Source organism: Heptranchias perlo, chromosome 1 (assembly GCF_035084215.1).
Source record: "Heptranchias perlo isolate sHepPer1 chromosome 1, sHepPer1.hap1, whole genome shotgun sequence".
NCBI classification, from domain to species: domain Eukaryota; kingdom Metazoa; phylum Chordata; class Chondrichthyes; order Hexanchiformes; family Hexanchidae; genus Heptranchias; species Heptranchias perlo.
This window is the reverse complement of record NC_090325.1, coordinates 180,975,804-181,000,457: the sequence shown is the minus strand read 5'-3', so window position 1 is coordinate 181,000,457 and position 24,654 is coordinate 180,975,804. Positions and strand designations below refer to the sequence as shown.

Sequence of the window (24,654 nt, the reverse complement as noted above, 5' to 3'; positions counted from 1 at the left end):
CCCACTCTGCAGTGACACAATGGGCGGCATCAGTTGTGGGTCTTCATTGTGATCCTCGGGAAAGGGCATTATTGCACAAACTGACAAGATTCGCAAAGACGTGGCAGTAGTGGTGCCAATATAATATGTAATGTGAGTTGGTCAGAAATTCAATATAAGTAAAAACCATGACAAACCCACAAACACCCTTGTGCATCCCCTTCATGCACATGACACATTTGCCTTACGCTTCCTACTGCACATATGTGATGCATGCCTTATGGCTGCAGCACAGGTAGTGGCAGGTTGAGTGAGGCTGACTGTGAAAGAGATGCATGAGAGGGTGAGTATGAGATAGAGCCATGAGATTGTATGAGGATTGGGTTGAGTGGTAGTGGCGGGATGAGTACTGGCGAGGTGAGTAAGTGCAGGTAAGATGAGGATGAGCTTTGAGTGGGTATGAGGGGTGATGTGACAGAGTAGTGTTGGCAGTGCAGAAGGAGATGTGGGGTGGGGGCAGTGATGTGGCAGATGAAGTGTAGGGGAATGAGTAAGTGTACTCACTTTGGCTGACCTACTTAGGTCATTGCAGCGCCTCCTGCACTGTATGCAGGTGGGCGATATGTTGGTGGTGCAGGTGACCTCCTCTGCCACCTCGAGCCAGGCCTTCCTGGTGGCAGAGGCAGGCCGCTTCCTCCCACCCTCCGGGGGGAAGATCTCTGTCCTCCCCCTCCTCCTCACCCCATCTAATGATACCTGGAGTGGGGCATCATTAAAATGGGAGCAGCCTTCCCCCTGGGCTGCTCCATGCTGTAATTATTTACTATTTGTTGCAGCATCTGTCAGTGGAGGACTGCCCCTTTAAATAGAGCTCCTCCAGCTGACAGACCTTACTGGGCATGTGCAGTCCGCCCGACGCACAGATCAGCAGTGGGGAACCCGGAACAAAAGGTAAGTGGATCCAATTAGGCTGCGATCGCGCGGGGGGCAGACTGATAGCACCCCCCGCCGCGAACCCGCAGCCCTGGTAACATCGAGCCCCATCTCTCTGCTTCCAAGATCCCCTGAACAATCTCCGTACTTCTGAAAATATGCTCTGCTGGACTTTTTGCTTCAAATTCCTCCACTGTCCCAGCCTACGTCAGTGTCAAGCCTTTCTCCTAACTCTCCGTCTCTCACCACTGTCACTGTTGTTTCACTTCCCTCTTACACTGCTCTCCCAAAATTCTCAGCACCAATTGATTTGTTCCACTGACCACCAAAGTACAAAGAAGGAGCAGCAACATAACAGCAATGCAAGGAACAGGATTTGAAGTGGGTAGGAAGAAGTAAGTGAAGGGGAAGGGAGTAATGGAAATATTGGGTAGAAGTGAAATAATGTAAAAAAAATTGTCAGCTATCTCCCTCAGAGAAACCAATGATTTTTGACATAGACACAGCACACCATATTGCTTTAGAAAATGTTGTAGTCTATGATAGAGATTAACAAATGCCAATATTTGGGTTATGAACTTTTCACTCCTAGCTGTCTATAATCTTCCAAGGCTACACACATACACCAGAATGTTTTTTTTAAAGAATGTAGTGGTCACTGGTTACGGCACAGGATTGCAATAGAAACCAAATCAGAATGGGATTAACAAATTTAGGGTGAGGTTGTCCATTTGATAACTTTGAACCTAAAATTTCACAGTGTTGATATTTTCACTTCTTTTGGTTTCTATTTCATTCCATCTTGCATTTTTCTCTCCGGTGTGATTTATTATCTTTTCCACTCTCCGTCAATTCAGTTACAATATGTGTTATCTTTATTGTGACTCGTGTTAGTAGCAGTGAGAATGGAAAAAAAAGCAAAAGCTCGAATGAGTGGAACCAAGACCCAGCTGGTAGGTTGCAGTGAAAGTTCAGAAGTTCTTGTTTGGCAAAAGCAGTAAAGTCTGGTGGGGCAGCGAGATGAAATTAGACAATAGAGGGAGACAGGAGCTGAATGGAAATATGTAGAGGATCAGAAAAGGGGTGAGGTAAATAACAAAGAGAAAACTGGATAAGTCTCAATTTATTGGTAATTATTTAGTAGAAAATCAAATGCATTGCATGATATCACTTACGTGGTCAGAGAATTGAAAAGATTCCACTGTCATATTTTCATGCATATGACAATGTTATTTAGCTGTTGAATTGGGGCTACATTCCTACTAGTTGCTCAGTACCCTCCAGTAAAGCTCAAGTCCTGTTCGTCTTCCCAATTTCACCCCTCTTGCTTCAAGCTAAGCCTACCGGGAATTAGAATACATAAGTCCACCTGAATGTTAAATAAACTTGTTCCAGCAGTGAATCACAAAACAAGTATGAATCGTTTTTTCCCATACTGACGATGAGCACAAAATAGTAAATATTTCCTCAAATACTTCCTCAAAGTCTTCACATGGAATACACGAACAAAAACCGTCCCCCAAAAGAAGAGTACCACAGCAAGGATCATGACTCCAATATAAATGAGATGAAATTCTAGGCTAGTTGAAAGGGTTTGAAACAAATGAATCCCCAGCATTGACATAATATTATCCCAGAGCAGTGAGGAAGACCAGAGAGGAGATTTATGTGGCCCTGACTATCATTATGAGGGAGTCAAAGGATAATAGATTGGAAACAGGCTAATGTGGTGCTCATATTCAAATCAGTGACAAAGTAGGCACAGGCAATTACAGACCCATTAGTCTTATTTCCATTCCATGTAAGATAATGGAATTGATTATCAGGAGTAAATTTAGATTATATGAACAACAGGAGCCTACTAAACAGCAGTCAATTCAACTTTAGAAGGGGAAGACCCTGTCTGACCAACCTCCTTGATTTCTTTGAGGAAGTGACAATCCAACTGGACTACGGCAAACCCTACGACGTTCTGTAATTAGACTTCCAAAAGGCATTTGATAAAGTTACACACAGGTTACAGCTCAAAGCTGTGGGGATCTCTATCATGGACTAGTACAATTTCTAAAGCAATACTGCATGCCATGTCTATGTCAGAATCATTACTTTCTCCTAAGGAGCTAGATGACAATTCTTTTTACATTATTTCACTCCTACCCAATGTTTCCATTGGGAATTATTAAGATATTGACTAAAGGGTAGGAAACAATGTGTATGTTAGAGAAGTCATGTCACAGTTGGGAAAAGACTGAGTGAGGTGCCCCAGTGTTCCATGCTAGGACCACAACTGGTTCTAATTTTCATCAATGACTTGGATTCAGAAATTCAATATACAGAAGAAACCATACCAGGAGGAGTAGTAGAATTGAAGGAGTTGGCTCAGAAACTATAAAACGAGTTAAACAAAATATGTGAGCAGGCAGAACAATGGCAGATTAAATTTAATGCAGACAAGTGTAAAGTACTGTATATAGGAAGGAAAAATGGATGATGTATGTTATCTCTGAATGCTGTTTAAATAGCTAAGGCTGAAGTTGAAAGACATCAAGGAGGCTTAACAAACGCAACACTCAACAGGGGTAATTTTCACCTTCACTGCTTGGGTGGTAAACTGGCAGAGCGGATCACCCGCCCATTATAGAACCCGAACAATTTCCATTTCTATTGACATCAGTGGAAATTAAAATCGGGCAGGTTCTATAACTGGTGGGTGATCTGTTCCTCCAGTTTACCGCCCAAGCAATGATGGTAAAAATTACCCCCAACATGTTCCACCAACGCAGGGCAGCAATCAACAAAGCCAATAGAATACTGAACGACAGGAGGGGCTATTAGTGCAGTATTACTGTTAGCTCTGTAGCATCTGTTGTATTACAACCTGCAGTGTGGAATTGAAGTGGTAAGGGTTTAACTTTGTACCTTGGATTGCTATAAATTGGATAGCCAAGTGGAGAAGGATAGAATACTAGAGCCTGGTCTTCAGTTGCTTCCAAGCCTTTATTCACAGAGATTCCCCCTTATACACACACCACACCCTAGGTAAGCTCTCATATAAAAAGGATACAAGAGAGTCCCCAATTTTTTTTTTTTTTATTCGTTCACGGGATGTGGGCGTCGCTGGCGAGGCCAGCATTTATTGCCCATCCCTAATTGCCCTCGAGAAGGTGGTGGTGAGCCGCCTTCTTGAACCGCTGCAGTCCGTGTGGTGACGGTTCTCCCACAGTGCTGTTAGGAAGGGAGTTCCAGGATTTTGACCCAGCGACGATGAAGGAACGGAGATATATTTCCAAGTCGGGATGGTGTGTGACTTGGAGGGGAACTTGCAGGTGGTGTTGTTCCCATGTGCCTGCTGCTCTTGTCCTTCTAGGTGGTAGAGGTCGCGGGTTTGGGAGGTGCTGTCGAAGAAGCCTTGGCGAGTTGCTGCAGTGCACCCTGTGGATGGTACACACTGCAGCCACAGTGCGCCGGTGGTGAAGGGAGTGAATGTTTAGGGTGATGGATGGGGTGCCAATCAAGCGGGCTGCTTTATCTTGGATGGTGTCGAGCTTCTTGAGTGTTGTTGGAGCTGCACTCATCCAGGCAAGTGGAGAGTATTCCATCACACTCCTGACTTGTGCCTTGTAGATGGTGGAAAGGCTTTGGGGAGTCAGGAGGTGAGTCACTCGCCGCAGAACACCCAGCCTCTGACCTGCTCTCGTAGCCACAGTATTTATATGGCTGGTCCAGTTGAGTTTCTGGTCAATGGTGACACCCAGGATGTTGATGGTGGGGGATTTGGCGATGGTAATGCCGTTGAATGTCAAGGGGAGGTGGTTAGACTTTCTCTTGTTGGAGATGGTCATTGCCTGGCACTTATCTGGCGCGAATGTTACTTGCCACTTATGAGCCCAAGCCTGGATGTTGTCCAGGTCTTGCTGCATGCGGGCTCGGACTGCTTCATTATCTGAGGGGTTGTGAATGGAACTGAACACTGTGCAGTCATCAGCGAACATCCCCATTTCTGACCTTATGATGGAGGGAAGGTCATTGATGAAGCAGCTGAAGATGGTTGGGCCTAGGACAGTGCCCTGAGGAACTCCTGCAGCAATGCCCTGGGGCTGAGATGATTGGCCTCCAACAACCACTGCCATCTTCCTTTGTGCTAGGTATGACTCCAGCCACTGGAGAGTTTTCCCCCTGATTCGCATGGACTTCAATTTTACTAGGGCTCCTTGGTGCCACACTCGGTCAAATGCTGCCTTGATGTCAAGGGCAGTCACTCTCACCTCACCTCTGGAATTCAGCTCTTTTGTCCATGATTGGACCAAGGCTGTAATGAGGTCTGGAGCCGAGTGGTCCTGGCGGAACCCAAACTTAGCATCGGTGAGTAGGTTATTGGTGAGAAAGTGTCACTTGATAGCACTGTTGACGACACCTTCCATCACTTTGCTGATCATTGAAAGTAGACTGATGGGGCGGTAATTGGCCGGATTGGATTTGTCCTGCTTTTTGTGGACAGGACATACCTGGGCAATTTTCCACATTGTCGGGTAGATGCCAGTGTTGTAGCTGTACTGGAACAGCTTGGCTAGAGGCGCAGCTAGTTCTGGAGCACAAGTCTTCAGCACTACAGCTGGGATGTTGTCGGGGCCCATAGCCTTTGCTGTATCCAGTGCACTCAGCCGTTTCTTGATATCACGAGGAGTGAATCGAATTGGCCGAAGAATGGCTTCCGTGATGGTGGGGATATCGGGAGGAGGCTGAGATGGATCATCCACTCGGCACTTTTGGCTGAAGATGGTTGCAAACGCTTCAGCCTTGTCTTTTGCACTCACGTGTTGGACTCCGCCATCATTGAGAATGGGGATGTTTGCAGAGCCTCCTCCTCCCGTTAGTTGTTTAATTGTCCACCACCATTCACGACTGGATGTGGCAGGACTGCAGAGCTTTGATCTGATCCGTTGGTTGTGGAATCGCTTAGCTCTGTCTATAGCATGTTGCTTCCGCTGTTTAGCATGCATGTAGTCCTGAGTTGTAGCTTCACCAGGTTGGTACCTCATTTTTAGGTACGCCTGGTGCTGCTCCTGGCATGCTCTTCTACACTCCTCATTGAACCAGGGTTGATCCCCTGGCTTGTTGGTAATGGTAGAGTGAGGAATATGCCAGGCCATGAGGTTACAGATTGTGGTGGAATACAATTCTGCTGCTGCTGATGGCCCACAGCGCCTCATGGATGCCCAATTTTGAGCTGCTAGATCCGTTCTGAATCTATCCCATTTAGCACGGTGGTAGTGCCACACAACACGTTGGATGGTGTCCTCAGTGCGAAGACGGGACTTCATCTCCACGAGGACTGTGCGGTGGTCACTCCTACCAATACTGTCATGGACAGATGCATTTGCGACAGGGAGATTGGTGAGGACAAGGTCAAGTAAGTTTTTCCCTCGTGTTGGTTCGCTCACCACCTGCCGCAGGCCCAGTCTAGCAGCTATGTCCTTCAGGACTCGGCCAGCTCGGTCAGTAGTGGTGCTACCGAGCCACTCTTGGTGATGGACATTGAAGTCCCCCACCCAGAGTACATTTTGTGCCCTTGCTACCCTCAGTGCTTCCTCCAAGTGGTGCTCAACATGGAGGAGGACTGATTCATCAACTGAGGGAGGACGGTAGGTGGTAATCAGCAGGAGGTTTCCTTGCCCATGTTTGACCTGATGCCATGAGATTTCATGGGGTCCAGAGTCAATGTTGAGGACTCCCAGGGCCACTCCCTCCTGACTGTATATCACTGTACCGCCACCTCTGGTGGGTCTGTCCTGCCGGTGGGACAGGACATACCCAGGGATGGTGATGGAAGAGTCTGGGACGTTGGCTGAAAGATATGATTCTGTAAGTATGGCTATGTCAGGCTATTGCTGGACTCGTCTGTGGGACAGCTCTCCCAATTTTGGCACAAGTCCCCAGATGTTAGTAAGGAGGACCTTGCAGGGTCGACTGGGCTTGGTGTTTTGCCGTTGTCGTGTCCGGTGCCTAGTGGTCCGATGCCGGGTGGTCCGTCCGGTTTTATTCTTATTATGACTTTTCGTAGCGAGATTTTACAACTGAGTGGCTTGCTAGGCCATTTCAGAGGGCAATTAAGAATCAACCACATTGCTGTGGGTCTGGAGTCACATATCGGCCAGACCGGGTAAGGACGGCAGGTTTCCTTCCCTAAAGGACATTAGTGAACCAGATGGGTTTTTACGACAATCCGGTAGTTTCATGGCCATCATCACTGATACTAGTATTTTAATTCCAGATTTTTATTTAATTAATTTAATTAAATTAATTAATTGAATTTAAATTCGCCAGCTGCCGTGGCGGGATTTGAACTCATGACTCTGGATTTTAGTCCAGGCCTCTGGATTACTCGCTCAGTAACATAACCACTATGCTACCGTACCCTGCTACACACACCACCTGATTACAATTAACACTAATTGATATAAATCACGTGATACAATTAACATGGGTGATATAGATGTGCACAGGTATTTTATACGCACTCGGAGTCATGAACCAATGAATAAAGTCATACTAGCTCTGTGAGTTGGTGGTATTTAACTCAAAGGAGCTGTGATGGCCTGTGAATTAATACTTAACCTGCGTGCGTGTGTGGATTTTCAACCTGCAAACCATTCATCTGTAAAGAGAGGCAAGAGGTAGTTCATGTAACAAAGGGGGGAATCGCATGCACTAGTCTCTATTATCTGAACATAAAAATACACAACTTAAACATGAGCTACAAACAACATATCTGACTGAGTAGGTTATATGATTAGCATTTGAATGAGCAAGGCTTTTGCAGCCCTGTTTTTTTGGCGGGGATGCTAAAACGTGCTAATTCAAGTGAGCAGCAGGATTTAATATTGGCTAACATTGATACTTACAAATACGACATTATCTTTTTTGCCAAAGTATGAAACTTCTGGTGGCCATTCAACTATAAGACTTTATTATCTCTCATTCTGAGGCAAGCCCTGATGTGAAATAATGTTTTCCCCCTCTTTTGCAGTTACATTTCAGATCTCATTACATGATACATTTGATTTACACAGAAGTTACAATTTTGACATCATTTGATACTTTGTACTGAATGACACTTCAGAACAAACGAGGCAAGCTGCTTCTTATGCGTAATAACTAATGGAATCAGGACTCAGAGGACATGTGCCAGGACACTCCAGAAACCTCTAGATACAAGGCCACCTCATTCATAATTCTTTCTCTAATCTGAAATGGGAATTAGTTGCCTGAACCAGAAAAAAATGGACTGGGTGTAAAAATGATGAAACAAGTAACAAAAATTAATAAATTATTCAGTTTTTTTTATAACGTAGTATAAAAAGTATACTAAACAGTAAATTAAAAGTAGTTCACTAGATTATTAAATTATATAATTTTTATATAAAGCAGAAATGTAAGTATTACTGGATGAATAGAGATTAAAATCTGGGCCTGTGGAAGAAACTGCTCAGGATCACCCTCTGAGTGAAGTGTTACTTCACCCACAGAAGCACTTGAGGTCTCTCCAAAATCCCGCTAAGCAGGCTGCCAAGTGACACTACAGGGCTCTGACTGGTGACATCCTTGTGCTGTATGTAGGAGGTTGGCTAATTGTGGGCTGATGTATGCAGCAGGTTGACCGCAGAGCCAATGTGTGGTGAATGCTACCCAGGCCGATTTGCATATAGGATTTTATGTCATTGTGCAGCCGATGTAAGGCAGATTGTATAGTATCTATAACATGTTCTACGGCCCGGGTTCTTTCAGCATTCTCTGTCTCCTGTTGGCTTAAGATGTGAGGGGGTTAGCTCCTGGTCCTTGTTACCCTTTCTAGTGTAACATTCTTATGTCATTTCTTAATCATAGACATATTTACTCCAATCCTGAGAAATTTATTCCAGCACACCTGCCTGGGTCGTTCTTCCCACGACTGACTCCTGGCCCTTACTTCCATTTTATGAAGAACTGCAGCAATCCACAGAACAGCAACTGAAAACTAACTAAAAATTGAACAGCTCCAAGCTAGGTATAAACGCAGCAAAGTTTCACCTTTTTAAGCAATGACGTGTACAATTCGGATATTTTGCACTGTCTTCCTCCTGCACTAGACACTTTCTCAAAAAGCCAAATATTGTGTGTTTGAGCTCAGCGTCTCCAAGAACATACTGATTTCACAATGTCTACAAACTCTTAATCAACCTGTCAGTCAAACAAAGCCAGGATTCTCAACCTCAACCTGACCCTTCAGTGAACCCACCATTCGGTTCGACATATGAAGAGCAATTAAACATAGGAACATAGGATTTGCTAGCTGTAGACTGCAGGAAGATATCAATGGACTGATCAGGTGGCTGAAAAGTGGCAAATGGAATTCAATCCGGAGAAGTGTGAGGTAATGCATTTGGGGAGGGCAAACAAGGCAAGGGAATACACAATAAATGGGAGGATTACAAGAAGTGTAGAGGAACAGAGGGACCTTGGAGTGCATGTCCACAGATCCCTGAAGATAGCAGGACAGATAGATAAGGTGGTTAAGAAGGCATACGGGATACTTTCCTTTATTAGACGAGGCATAGAATATAAGAGCAGGGAGGTTATGCTAGAACTGTATAAAACACTAATTCGGCCACAGCTAGAGTACTGCGTACAGTTCTGGTCGCCACATTACAGGAAAGATGTGATTGCCCAAGAAAGGGTACAGAGGAGATTTACGAGGATGTTGCCAGGACTGGAGAATTTTAGCTATGAGGAAACACAGGATAGGCTGGGGTTGTTTTCTTTGGAACAGAGGAGACTGAGGGGAGATTTAATTGAGGTGTATAAAATTATGAGGGGCCTAGAGTGGGAAGGACCTATTACCCTTAGCAGAGAAGTCAATAACCAGGGGGCATAGATTTAAAGTAGTTGGTAGAAGGATTAGAGGGGAGTTGAGGAGAAATTTTTTCACCCAGAGGGTGGTGGGGGTCTGGAACTCACTGCCTGAAAGGGTGGTAAAGGCGGAAACCCCCATCGCATTTAAAAAGTACTTGGATATGCATTTGAAGCACCGCAACCTACAAGGCTATGGACCAAGAGCTAGAAAGTGGGATTTAACTCAAAGGCTCTTTTCCGGCCGGCACAGACATAATGGGCAGAATGGCCTCCTTCTGTGCCATAAATTTCTATGATTCTATGAAAAAAAAGACCAAGGTCCATCTAGTTCACCTTCTACAATCCTGGTGGTCACATGATACAATAAACGAGTTGGTGACTAAGCATGGCAATCAATCTCTATCAGTTAATCTACAACAGATGAGGTGAGAAAACCCTTTGTGGTAAACTTTGGGAACCATAGGTCCAAAGTCATCTGTTCCTCTGAAGCATTTAGCCTTAATGGGACACACACCTACATTCTATTTTATATGCTATAGTTTTCTCATCCTTACAAAACAGCACGTCCTACAATGGCAGCAGCACAGGAGATTTGCTAGCTCTTGATAAAAATGTTAAAGTTAAAATTATACATGCATCCCATTGGAGCAGGGCTTTTCAATAGTTTTGCTGTCAGCCGTGGCTCAGTGATAGCACTCTCGCCTCTGAGTCAGAAGGTTATGGGTTCAAGTCCCATTCCAGAGACTTGAACACAAAATCTAGGTTGACACTTCAGTGCAGTATTGACGGAGTGCTGCACTGTCAGAGGTGCTGTCTTTCAGATAAGATGTTAAATCAAGGCCCCTTCCGTCCTCTGGGATGGATGTAAAAAATCCTCACGGCACTATTCAAAGAAGAGTAAGGGAGTTCTCCCTGGTGTCCTGGCCAACACTTAACCCTCAACCAACATTAGTAAAACAGATGATCTGGTCATTATTTCATTGCTGTTTGCGAAGCCTTGCTGTGTGCAAATTGGCTGCCGCATTTCCTACATTGCAAAAATCACTATGCTTCAAAAGTACTTAATTGGCTGGAAAGCACTTTGGGACATCCTGAGGCCACGAAGAGCGCTCAGTAAATGCAAGTCTTTCTTTCTTTGATGCTGTTTCCTTTGAATAAGCTTATATTAATTTTTCTCTCACTTAGACTCACATTTTTCTGAAACGTTCACTGCACTCTGGCAACCTCTTTTTCAATCACAATTTAGCAAAGAGTTAACGAAAAGTACAGCTTTGGATACTAATTCAGGGTAGTGTCGAGTGTTCGGATGTGGGATTATGCCTTTGGTCCCATTGTATATCAGGCATGCTGTCGGGGAGGGTAGGCTTTATCCCCACAGGGTTTGCTTTTACACACGCCGAGCTTTTAGCTCAAGCAGCGTTGATGTAGGCCTAAAGCAGGTAGTCCAGCAAATGTAGCATGGCTGGGGGAGAAAAAGCTAACAAAATGGGGAAGGGAAATGTAAAATAATTTTCAACCCACACACAAAAAAGCAGAGCTATGCTTAGTACTGGTGAATGAAGACCTGAGATTTGTTAATGTGATGTATATTAATGTGATCTCCACGTTTAACATTCTTGCCATCAAGGCTAAATGTAAATAGCAACATTAAAATTTCAACCTGTATCTCAGAAATATTCGGTATTAAAATATAACCTTGGTAAAATACAGGTCACAATCTAATGCAGTTCAGTTATTATTTTTTTAGCAGATAACAATAGATCATTTTCTGGTCTAATGGCTCTACTTTGCTCATGACGAGTGCCATTTCCATATTTTGTTCCATTTTGCTCTCATGTTTGCTCATCTCAAAATGTTGCCTGAATGTTAACGTCTGTTATCAGAAAATTAGCATTTCAAAAATGTTAACCTGCTTAAGGACACAGAAAAAAACAAGTGATATTTAGAATTTTGGCCCTGCATGTTTGAAACCATATCTTGTTTGCTGCCCCTTCTCCAGTATATTTATCACTTCCTCACTCTCAGCCAGCTGCACATCTTCCACTTAATGAAGCTGCATATTTTTATCACAATTTTAAGGGTTATATTCCTTCACCTTGAAGTCTCAATCATTTTTCAAAATCAACTACGTTGAGCACTTAGTCCAAACTGGGTGAGAAACCTGCTATAAGGCAGAGCCAAGGAGATTGAGGACAAACATCGATTTGTCCAAAGAGCAAAGAAACTCTGAAAGAATATCAACTGAAACCATGCCACTCTAGACTCCATATTCATTTTAATTTCAACAGGGATCACCTGACTGATCTTGCAGGGCTCATTTGAATGCTCCCTCTGGGACTATAGGGGACACAATGGGAATGCTGAACCTCTATTCAGGACCTTTCGATCGGTCGAGTAGTATTCTAAGTGCTTGGCACATCTGATAATAAAACCAAAAATCACGATAAATTTGATCTAACCTGATGCACTTGTATTAACAGCAGAATCTTGATGGTACTTGATTTTAATTAAAGCTACTGTATGCCTCACCAGTTGGAATAGTGTCCAATTTAATTCAATCAAAAGAACCATATTTCTTGCAACATTCAGCTGCTCCAGATGGTAAAGCTAGCAGGGCCCAGCTTTTGAGTTAATCAAACCTTATTCGCCAGGATGTTATGATACAAAATCACATGCAAATAGTATTAAAAAAACACAGCATCTGTTCAATACTGCTTAACGAGAAAACTGTGCAGAAATGTGAGCTGATTATTGAGGACTTATGAACACAAATGGGTAGAATGCAATAGTTTAGGGAAATATTCAGCTGAAGAAACCCTAGGGGGCAGAAGGTTCAAACAGAGATCAAAATGGTCCAATTTTTCTGCTGAATAATCCTACCCAAACGATTAAACTATCAGGGAAGATGTTCCTCTTACTGCACCTGGGTGCGGCGGACGGCCTGGGTGTAGCACAGAGGGTAATCGGGGGGTGGAGGATCACAGTCCCGAAGCAAAGCAGGCCTGATTTTCCATCCATTCATATATACGGACAGAAATTAGGCAGGCTCTGCTAGGCTTGCGAGATCCACCTCACCCAGGCAACCCTTTATCCCCATAGCAACAAGAGGGAAACTGCCCTCTCCTCTTTTGGATGCTGACTAACCTGCTGTATATTTTCAGCATTTTCTGTCCTTATCTGCCTTCAGATTTCTAGCATTCATTGTTTTGCTCTTAAAACGTGTTTTTTTTTGAGGGGGATAAGTATACTGGAATATTCTTTCAAAGGTCAGGGGCTCAATTTTAAAAGGGCGGAGGGATGGCAGTGGGGGGGGGGGCAATGGGCGTGTGGCAAACACAAAAAATAAAAACTTACCTTTCTCCATGCGATCGCGACTTAATTGTTAGCCATTAATCTTGTTACCGGGTTTGCCGTCCAATAGCTGGGCGGACTGCGCACCCACATGACAGGCTGTCAGCTGGAGCATCTAGATTTAAAGGGCCATTGCTCCAATGGATTTTGCTGGAGTAAAGAGCCAGAAGACCCAATGGAGCAGCACAGGGGCAGGGCTGCTCCACGATTCGGCGATGCCTCACTTCAGCTGCTACTGGCCGGGGTGAGGAGGAGGAGGAGGGAACTATTTTACTCGGCCGACAGGAGGAAGTGCCCTGCCTCTGCCACCAAGGCAGAGGAGGTCACCAGCAGCAGCAACATATCCCGCACTTGGGTCCAGTGCAGGAAGCGTTTCAATGACCTAACTAGGTCAGCAAAAGTGACTACATTTACTGATTCTCCTGCATTCCGTGGTGCACATCAACCTCCCCACCCCCCAAGTCATTCTGCATTGCCAAGACTACTCCATCACATCACTCCTCACACCCACTTAAGGCTCATCCTCAACTTACCTGCACTTCCTGAGCACTTCCTCACCTCTCCATTTGTGACCCCATCACTACCACTCACCCCAATCCTGATCCAATGTGATGTCTCTGTATCATACTCACCCTCGGATGCATCTTTTTCACGGTCAGCCTCACCCAAAGCAATGAATTCATCGGTTGGCCACTTCACCATCACTCACTTACATGTCTGTACTTTCTCCCCTTCTAGAAGAGAGCACAAAATGCACGTGAGAGGGTGAGGACTGGTGGGGGGCCTCCACAAAAAGTGGTTCTCACAGACGTGGAGGAGGAGATCTTGGAGATCAGCCACACCCTTGGTGACCTGCCTTATGCACTTGTGTGCAGACGACTGAGAGACCCCGGCAATGTCACTGGTGGCACCCTGGAATGATCCAGAGGCGAAGAAGGTGAGGGCAGTGGTGACTTTAACTGCGACGGGTAATGAGATGCCGCCAGACCTAGCCGGGAGCAGCTTGTCATGAAGAAGGCTGCAGATGTCTGCGACCACTCTAAGCCTCCGTATGCACTGCTCCTCAGAGAGGTCCAAGGAAGCTGAGCTTCGGTCTGTAGACCCTCTGACAAGGGTCGTGCCTCCTGCGATGTCGCTCCCTCTGTTGTTGCCCTCTCTGCTCTTGTGCAGGTGCCTGGGGTGCAGCACTGCGTTGTGGAGCTCCCAAGTGCACGCCATGCCTGGCGAGGCCGGTGATGCTCCTCGTCCTCGGATGTACTGGTGAATGCAGCCCTCGACCCCCATCCTGATGGTGTCAGTTTGAGGGGGTCCGAAAAGTGTAAACAGAACAATTCTGAGTGGAAACCAAGAATTTTCAGTCCAAACGCAAAGATTTCCCAGCCAAACGTTTGTCTGAGAGAATTGAGTGCCCTGCTGCAATAACTCACCTTTTATCCCCATCTGTCAAACAGGGATTTAAATGCCCAAATGGCTGCCGGCTGAAACACGACTCCTTCACCATGGCGTGTTTCACACAGCATGGGAAACAGGCTGAGGCAGGGTTGAAATCGCTTGCCAGCATAATTAATTACATTCATGCACATTTCAAGTACTTGAATTGTTGGTTTAACTATCGTCCCGTCGGCTTTAATTGCCGGCGGGACTTCCGGGTTCGGGAACAGTGCGGACACCCAGGTGACTCTGGGTCATGCGCGTTCTTCAGCGTGTTGGAGCCGGGATTTCTGCCCGCTCCAAAAAAACAGCAATCCCTCTCAGGATCACCAGCTAGGCCTCTCAATGCCTGAAGAAATGGGCCGTGCATGCGCCGCCCGTTTCTCTTTGAAAGTTGCAAACGGAGTACGACAACAGGCGTAGGACCTTGATTTGTGTAACTAAACTGCCTCCCACCTGCTTTGGGCAGGAGTGCTGGCTGCCCATTTAAAAGCCTGTAAATATTACAGAACATTCAAAGACAATCTGGTAGGTTACAAAATCCAACCCTCTCCAAATAGTCTCATCAGCCACGACTGCCTGTACCTAACAGGACGAGTTTTTGTTCTGATGCACCATACGTGTGCAAGACTGCAAAAATGAGCTCACTGCTCTCTAAACTACATGTACTGAATTTCCCACAAAGAGGCATTCCAGCAGAAATCATATCAAAGGAGTGCTATCGATGAATAACTATTAGTTTTTTTTATGCATAAAACTTACATGCAGTATGTTAAATGTTTTAATTAATGGCATCAAAACATCATTTTCTTTCATCAGTTCTCCTCACTGGAATTAAAATACAGAGGAGTAGAAATTCAATGTTGTTACATTGCTTTTACAGGTGTAACATGGATGAAGCCCAAGGAACAATTTAGGACGGACCTCGGGACTCTCCATTCTGACGCACCTTGGCTGCGTGTGGTACGAATCGCACCCAGCTTCCAGCGCTAATGAATTTAGACCCGAGAGAACCATTACAAAGCGACTCCATCAGCAGCACCATCACCAGCAATGTAGATCATTTTGTGTCTAAACTGTTGCTGTAATGCAATTTATTAGCAGATGTCATCAGCGTATTAAAATAGAGGTAGCTTCTGTGCAGTGATATAAACTATCCAGTTCAATGACCATGTGACACTGATAACAAAAAGCCTGTGTAAAAAAGACTGCAGCATTTCACATTCAGCATTGACTAACTTACAGATCTACTGAATCTGTATTTTAGGATAGGTGCGTGGTTTGGAATGGGCTTATACCAAAATAGTAGCAGTGTTGAACAATATTGAAAATTTTCTGATATTTGCTTTCGAGGTCTATTTTTACATGCTGAGAAATTCAGCAATTATATACACGGCTCCAAACATCTCAAATGTACTGTTTATTTAATTAGGTGCAAGCACACTCTACACTGAAGCTATTTCAAGGTCGAATAAATGAAAAAACAGTCAGCTAAGTGGTGGGGCAGTATACTGAAGTCCTAAGATAGTTTTGGGGGCTGATAAGCCCACTCTCTACATGCTCTTCTATCATGGGGGTGCTGAGCAAAGGCTGAGTACTTTCCCACAGGTAAGCAAAAATTGTACGAGTCACCCAGAACTAATCTCATATGCCTCCTAGTTTTAGGCAGACAATGGCAGAGGCCTGGGAACAGGTTGTCCGTGCACTGTCCCTCACCAAGAGGTCAAATGGGGAGGCAAGATACCAAAAGAACACGGGAGAAAATACCTTAAAAAGAGGGATGCTCAACCTGAACAAGGAAAATGGATATCGAGGCCATCCAATTTGTGCTACTTCGAGTTACATTGGGTGCGTTGGGGGCTGGGAAAATGGCGAAAATCCCGAGCGGGTTCGGAAGCCGGCTCCAACCCAACGACTTCCGGGGTTCCCACAGACATGTCTGTGTGAGCGCGCGCACATCACAAATCTGGAAGTCCCACCGGCAATTAAAGCCGGTGGGATGACAGTTAAAGAACCAAGTAAGAGGCACTTAAGGTAGTTTATTTCTGACGTAGTAGATAGTTAAAACGATTTTAAATTTACCTGGGTGGCTTTCCCACGGCTTCCGATTCAAGCCTGGTAAAACCAGATGTGAACGGCCGGATCAGCAAAAATAATCGAAATAAATTAAATAAAAAACCATTGCACAAAGTTAAAAAAACAAAATAAACCTACCTTTCCACCCAGCCCCAATGTCCCTCTCAGCCCCCGATGTCTCCCTCTCCAATATCCCTCTCAACCCCCAATGTCTCCCTCTCCAATGTCTCTCTCAGTCCCCAATGTCTCCCTCTCCAATGTCCCCCCCCCCGATGTCCCTCTCCGATCTCCCCCTCTCCTCCCAATCTACCACTCCAATCTCCCCCCTCCCCGATCTTCCCCTCTCCCCCCACCGATCTTCCCCCTCCCCCTCCCCCCTCCCCCACGATCTTCAGCACCCTCCACTCTCTGTTCCAACAGCACTGGATGACGTTTCTCTCTCTCTCTTTCTCTCCCTCCCCACCTTGGCGTTGCAGCTCCTATCAGCAGCCAGCCTGTCAAACAGGCTTGCTGCCGGTCGTGAAACCCGGAAACAACATTAATCACCATCAATTTCATCGCGATCGCGCTGAAAAGGTAAGTTTTTTTTATTTGGGTTCGTCATGCGCACCTTCACCACCCCCTCTCCGCTGCCAACCCGCCACCATTTCAAAATTGAGCCCATTGAGTCTACAGCACATTGGACACAACTGGTCTATGTTGGGGTTAATGCTTCACACGAGCCTCCTCCCTCTATACTTCATCTAACCCTATCAGTGTACCCTTCTATTCCTTTCTCCCTCCTGTGCTTATCTAGCTTGCGCTTAAATGCATCTATACCATTTGCCTCAACTACTCCTTGTGGTAGCGTGTTCCATATTCTTACCACTCTTAGGGTGAAGAAGTTTCTCCTGAATTCCCTATTGGATTTATTGGTAACTAGCTTATATTTATGACCTCTAGTTTTGGTCTCCCCCAGAAGTGGAAACATTTTTTCTATGTCCACCCTATCAAACCCTTTCATTATCTTAAAGACATCTATCAGGTCACTCCTCAGCCTTGTCAGCCTGTCCTGATAAGTATATCCTCTCAGTTCTGGCATCATCCTTGCGAATCTTTTTTGCATCTTCTCCAATGCCTCTTTCTACTTTTTATAATATGGAGACCAGAACTGTGCACAGTACTCCAAGTGTCGTCTAACCAAGCTTGTATACAAGTTTGACATGACTTCTCTGTTTTTCAATTCTATCCCTCTAGAAAAGAACCCCAGTGCTTGGTTTGCCTTTTTAATGGCCTTATTAACCTGCAACGCTACTTTTAGTGAATTATGTATCTGCACCCTGAGATTCCTTTGCTTCTCTACCCCATTTAGACTCTTCTTATCCAAGCAGTATGTGGCCTCCTTATTCTTCCTAACAAAATGCACCACCTCACACTTATTGAAATTCATTTGCCAATTACACGCCCATTCTGCAAGTTTATTAATGTCTTCTTGCATTTTGATGCATTCTTCCTTTGTACCCCCAATTTGGTGTCGTCCAAAAATGTTGAAATTGTACTTCTGATTCCAATGTCCAAATCATTAGTGTAAACTGTGAACAACAGTGGTCCCAGCACCAATCCATGTGGAACACCACTTCCCACCTTTTACCAGTTTGAGTATTTCACTGTATCTCAATATGTTTTTGAATAAAGCAATATTCTGTACCCACAGCAACATCAACCACCATTAACACTACCATCCACGGTCACATCTAAAAAATCACACTAAAACTTCTGTCACAGACTAGAATCATGGAACCATAGAAGTTTACAACATGGAAACAGGCCCTTCGGCCCAACATGTCCATGTCGCCCAATTTACAGCACTAAGCTAGTCCCAATTGCCTGCACTTGGCCCATATCCCTCTATACCCATCTTACCCATGTAACTGTCCAAATGCTTTTTAAAAGACAAAATTGTACCCGCCTCTACTACTGCCTCTGGCAGCTCGTTCCAGACACTCACCACCCTTTGAGTGAAAAAATTGCCCGTCTGGACCCTTTTGTATCTCTCCCCTCTCACCTTAAATCTATGTCCCCTCGTTATAGACTCCCCTACCTTTGGGAAAAGATTTGGACTATCTACCTTATCTATGCCCCTCATTATTTTATAGACATCTATAAGATCACCCCTAAACCTCCTACTCTCCAGGGAAAAAAGTCTCAGTCTATCCAACCTCTCCCTATAAGTCAAACCATTAAGTCCCGGTAGCATCCGAGTAAATCTTTTCTGCATTCTTTCTAGTTTAATAATATCCTTTCTATAATAGGGTGACCAGAACTGTATACAGTATTCCAAGTGTGGCCTTACTAATGTCTTGTACAACTTCAACAAGACATCCCAACTCCTGTATTCAATGTTCTGACCAATGAAACCAAGCATGCTGAATGCCTTCTTTGCCACCCTATCCACCTGTGACTCCACTTTCAAGGAGCTATGAACCTGTACTCCTAGATTTCTTTGTTCTATAACTCTCCCCAATGCCCTACCATTAACGGAGTAGGCCCTGGCCCAATTCGATCTACCAAAATGCATCACCTCACATTTATCTAAATTAAACTCCATCTGCCATTCATCGGCCCACTGGCCCAATTTATCAAGATCCCGTTGCAATCCTAGATAACCTTCTTCACTGTCCACAATGCCACCAATCTTGGTGTCATCTGCAAACTTACTAACCATGCCTCCTAAATTCTCATCCAAATCATTAATATAAATAACAAATAACAGCGGACCCAGCACCGATCCCTGAGGCACACCGCTGGTCACAGGCCTCCAGTTTGAAAAACAACCCTCTACAACAACCCTCTGCCTTCTGTCGTCAAGCCAATTTTGTATCCAATTGGCTACCTCACCTTGGATCCCGTGAGATTTAACCTTATGTAACAACCTACCATGCGGTACCTTGTAAAAGGCTTTGCTAAAGTCCATGTAGACCACGTCTACTGCACAGCCCTCATCTATCTTCTTGGTTACCCCTTCAAAAAACTCAATCAAATTCGTGAGACATGATTTTCCTCTCATAAAACCATGCTGACTGTTCCTAATCAGTCCCTGCCTCTCCAAATGCCTGTAGATCCTGTCTCTCAGAATACCCTCTAACAACTTACCCACTACAGATGTCAGGCTCACCGGTCTGTAGTTCCCAGGCTTTTCCCTGCTGCCCTTCTTAAACAAAGGCACAACATTTGCTACCCTCCAATCTTCAGGCACCTCACCTGTAGCGGTGGATGATTCAAATATCTCTGCTAGGGGATCCGCAATTTCCTCCCTAACCTCCCATAACGTCCTGGGATACATTTCATCAGGTCCCGGAGATTTATCTACCTTGATGCGCGTTAAGACTTCCAGCACCTCCCTCTCTGTAATATGTACACTCCTCAAGACATCACTATTTATTTCCCCAAGTTCCCTAACATCCATGCCTTTCTCAACCGTAAATACTGATGTGAAATATTCATTTAGGATCTCACCCATCTCTTGTGGTTCCGCACATAGATGACCTTGTTGATCCTTAAGAGGCCCTACTCTCTCCCTCGTTACTCTTTTGCCCTTTATGTATTTGTAAAGCTTTGTTAAGAACAGAGAATTACAACACCTTACAAATAAATGAAAGTTTTTTAAAAAAATAACAAAAGGCTCGGGCCTTGATATTCTGCAGGGTTTCTACCGGTCTCCCACTGGAGTTATGGTGGGAGACCGGGAGAATCCACACAGAATTTCAGGGCCTAGGCTTCTAAATTTGACTTATTTGCCAACATTTTTACAAGTCAAACTGGCCATAATCTCTACCCCCCATCCCACATACCTAGATGTCAATAGTGAAAGTATTTATATAGCGTCTTTGACTACCTCAGGACATTCCGAAGCACCTTATAGCCAATGAAGTACTTGTGAAGCGTAGTCACTGTTTTAATGTAGAACACAAATGTATCCACACACCTTTCTAATTGAACAGTGGTAAGATTATAGTAGCAAGTAACCCCCAATACAGCCATTTTACTGCATAACAATCTGTAAAGCTAGCGTTTTCTGTTATTAATCATTAGGCTCCAGAGAAACCTACAGACAGTGTTACCAGTTGTCCTTTCACGTCACTGAAGTCAATCCAAGTAAGTTACAATATCCTTTTACAAAATGTTGCTACTAGCTCACAAAGGCCTGAAACGACTTGTCCCTACTAATTGATCCATTAAGCTGTATCTGAAAGCAGCCAGTCGGAAGCACAGTATTCTCCAAGCAAACATCCTGAAAGGCTGAGATGACCTATATTTCCTGCTTCATTTCCCCTCACATTAGTCCAGTGCAGTCTGAATGGATGTTGAAGGCTGCAGTAATCCAATTGCCCCAAAAAATAGACTGAAATAACATAACAAGCTTTCATGCTCACTAAGATTTAATAAACTTGGCTATGAACCAGTGTAGAAAAAAATTAACAATTCTCAGAGTAAATTTATAGTATTGCTTTTCAATATTTCTGCTTGCTATGGTGTGGTTTATTATGTGAAAAAAATTAATTTATTATCAGCTCAAAATGTGAACATGACACCAAAACAATGGCCCTGAATTTCCTCGGAAAAGGTAAGGAGATGGATATTCCAGGTCCCTGCTTACTCCAGAGTTCCCAGTGGGGCTTCTATGGGGAGGAACCTCTGTCCACTCCACATGAAGTCTATGACATCAGTGCAGTTGAGCTGGGGTGGGGACTCCCTATGCTGGGAGTTCCCATTTCTCTGACTTAGAAGGGACTTGACCTAACACTGGAGGCTGGTACCCTAAGAGAGATGAGTCATGGCAGCCTCCAGCGGGACGAGCAGGCCCCACCAGAGGGAGGAGGGGGGTTTTCCAGGCTGAGGAAGCAGCCTAGAATTCCAAAGGAAATTTTTTTCCTCCCCCAAAAAAACCCTTTGCCAGACCCCTTATACAGGACGCCAAGAGATTGCTGGTTGATGCCTCATTGGGGGGGGTGGAGGGGGTGCTGCCTGTGCCCACCCTCCCCCCCAACTCCAAGCACCGTATTTTCTAGTAGCATGGGGCAGGAGGAGACTGGAGATGTGTCCATAGTGGTGCAGGCATCCACCAGTCCTATGCAAGTGAGGTCCTCTCCTGCTAATGCCACAAACTTGAGCGTGCCAGGGGGCACTATCACAGTGCAACCACCAGGATCATGGCCTGTGGATTTTTGGGGACAATTGCACACTTATCTTTGTTCAACACAGATTTGTTCTGAAAAAAGTGAAATCTTTGAGGTTTTCCCACTGATGGCGTTACATTGTTGTCATTTCCAAATTTTTGGGGGGCCAGGTTGGTCATGTGACAACTGGGTACCACGCAGCACTCAAAATTCCATAGTTCCAAAGGAGAGGGCAAAAACTACAACTCTCATGATCCATCGCTCTCATTACAGAATTTTTCAACAGTAGTTGGAAGTTCCCAACCCAGTTGAAAGGTCTTTTTCTACCTGGTTATTATGCGAAGTGAGTGTCTTGGTGCACTCTGGGGATTGTAGTTCAACAGGAGCAGCACGAAAACGACAACAGCCATGATACTTCACACATGCGTGTGCGTGTGTACACATACAAAGAATTTGTCAAAAGGAGTTACAAATCCTTGCCACTCAAGTCCCAGATGAAATTTCCAACTCTGGGAATGAAACAGGACTCAAGCCTCAGGTCCAAGAGCAAGTCAGGCCTGCAGGGAACCTTCTTGCAGGTATTTCTAACATTAAAAGACTCATTTTGTGTATAAGTTTGGTGGTTTTGTTTCAGCATTGTGTATTTTTTTAAAAATGCATTTATCATCAATGTTGGGCCCAAAAACTTGCAGACTTTTATCCCTGACATAAATGCCGGAATCCAACTTCCGATGCAAAGTTGGCGGGCTCAGGGTACAGTCACTTAGATTGCATAAACTAGATGGGCACCCCTGCCACATCTTGGGTGCCTACCATGGTGGAGAGGCTGCAAAATGCAGCTTAGGATGCCCACTCTAGGGGAGTTCCAAATTGGCGGTGTTTTATAAGGGGAATGAGAAAAACCTTAAAATGACAAAATCTTCCAAGGTCCAGGCGTTCGTTGGAACAGGGGGAAGGACCACCCTTAATAAGTCCATGTGGAAAGTGCTGGGGAAAGCCAGGACCCAGCATATCCAGTTTGTACCTAATTTGTGATCCTACTGCTGGATCCCTGGCGGAGTTACATCAGGACTGTGCCGGAAAAGGTCATAGATTTTTAACCCCATCATGTTTTGCTACATATGTGGGAGTGAGACAGGAAAATGGTGGTCGAAAGGATTTTGAAAAAGACTGTTTGCGTTATCTGCCTGTTTTTTTTTCTGGTAGTTGGGTGGTTCTTGGTTGGTAGCTGTGAAAAACAATTGAGCAATTTGATTGGCAGCTTTTCCTACCTGTCGATATTTGAGCTCATCAGCATGGTGAACTCAACAGATAGGGTACTTTGAGCCAGTCAAATAATTGTGGCTTATCCAGAGCAGTATTGAGGGAGTGCTACACTGTCGGAGGTACCGTCTTTCCGATGAGACATTAAACCAAGGCCCCGTCTGCCCTCGTAAAAGATCCTGTGGCACTATTATTTCGAAGAAGAGCAAGGGAGTTCTCCCCATGTCCTGACCAATATTTATCTCTCAACCAACACCTATGAACAGATTATGTGATCATTATAACATTGCTGTTTGTGGGGCCTTGCTGTGTGCAAACTGGCTGCCGCATTTTCTACATTACAACAGTGACTACACTTCAAAAGTACTTTATTGGCTGTAAGCGCTTTGGGACGTCCTGAGGTCATGAAAAGCGCGATATAAATGCAAGTCTTTCTTTTTTTCTTTTATATACCTGCCATGTGTTACACTTTGAAGTGTGACATAAAATTCTCCACACTATATGAACTCATGCGAGATGACAAATGCATGTCCTTTCACCCGTACGTTATCTTGTGACAGCTATTCTTTATACCGAATGAGGTACAGTTTAACTTTTGTGAAGGGATTTATTTCAGACCACTGTAGTTCTTGAATGATATAGGCAAAAAATTATGTTGGTATTTATCAGCCCCTCCCACAAAGGATAATGATAACAAAAATTAAATAAGGGAGAAATAAGTTATTTTCTTTACCAGCGAACCATGTCATTTTCACAAAGTCAATTTGCTTCCTGACAATTCAGCTAACCTGTTTTTGCTTTCGAGAGCTTCACACAGGAATCACCTATGCATTGAATAAAGACTGATAAATAGAACATGTACTAAACCAATTGGCAACAAATTAAAACCTAGACACAGGCCCATTTACGCTTCAAGCAGTTTCACTGCTCACAACTCTTACAAAATACTGTAGGGAATGGCTGTCGCCCATCACGTTGAACCACCTCATTATGACTCCACTGGTTAGAGAGAAGTTTCACAAGAATAAGTCTTGAAACCCAAATTTGCTTTCTTAGTATTCAATGAATGGATTAAACAGTGAGCCACAGATTGTCAACGAGGCTCACATTTTCATGTTAATTTCCATTCCACTTCAGCGGTAATGTAGTGGTGAGCAAAGTCCTCTTTTTAACCAAAAGAGGATCATCTACATCAACATTAATCTGATGTTACCTGCAGTGTTTTAAATTGAAGGATGCTCAAGGACAGGTTACAAAGGACTCACGTGGTATGGCGGAAATATTAAATGAGTACTTTGCATCGGTCTTCACTCTTGAAGACGATGCTCGACTGTTAGAATTTAATGATGATGCTAATATTAAAACTAGTAATATTAACATAGATGAATAAATTGTTTTAGATAGAATTAAGAACCTGAAATTAGATAGAGCAGCCGGGCCAGATAATATCCACCCGAGGGTCCTCGGAGATGGGACACGTGCTGTGCGAGCCCCTTGTCTGTATTGTTAATAGCTCATTGCACTCTGGGACGGTTCCCGTAGATGGGAAGGAGGCTAATGTAGTCCGCATCATTAA

At 44.5% G+C, this 24,654-nt stretch overlaps 1 protein-coding gene and 1 long non-coding RNA gene across 2 annotated transcripts in view; one reads left to right on the top strand and one right to left on the bottom strand.

Annotated features, from left to right (window-relative positions):
* LOC137328402 (janus kinase and microtubule-interacting protein 1-like) overlaps nt 1-24,654 on the bottom strand; it is a 244,443-nt gene that overhangs the window by 195,947 nt on the left and 23,842 nt on the right. The gene's annotated exons all lie outside the window — the stretch shown is intronic.
* On the top strand, nt 894-15,972 carry LOC137303734 (uncharacterized). Its single transcript, XR_010958478.1, has 3 exons — nt 894-930; nt 13,891-14,089; nt 15,467-15,972. It is a non-coding gene; the product is annotated as an uncharacterized lncRNA (long non-coding RNA).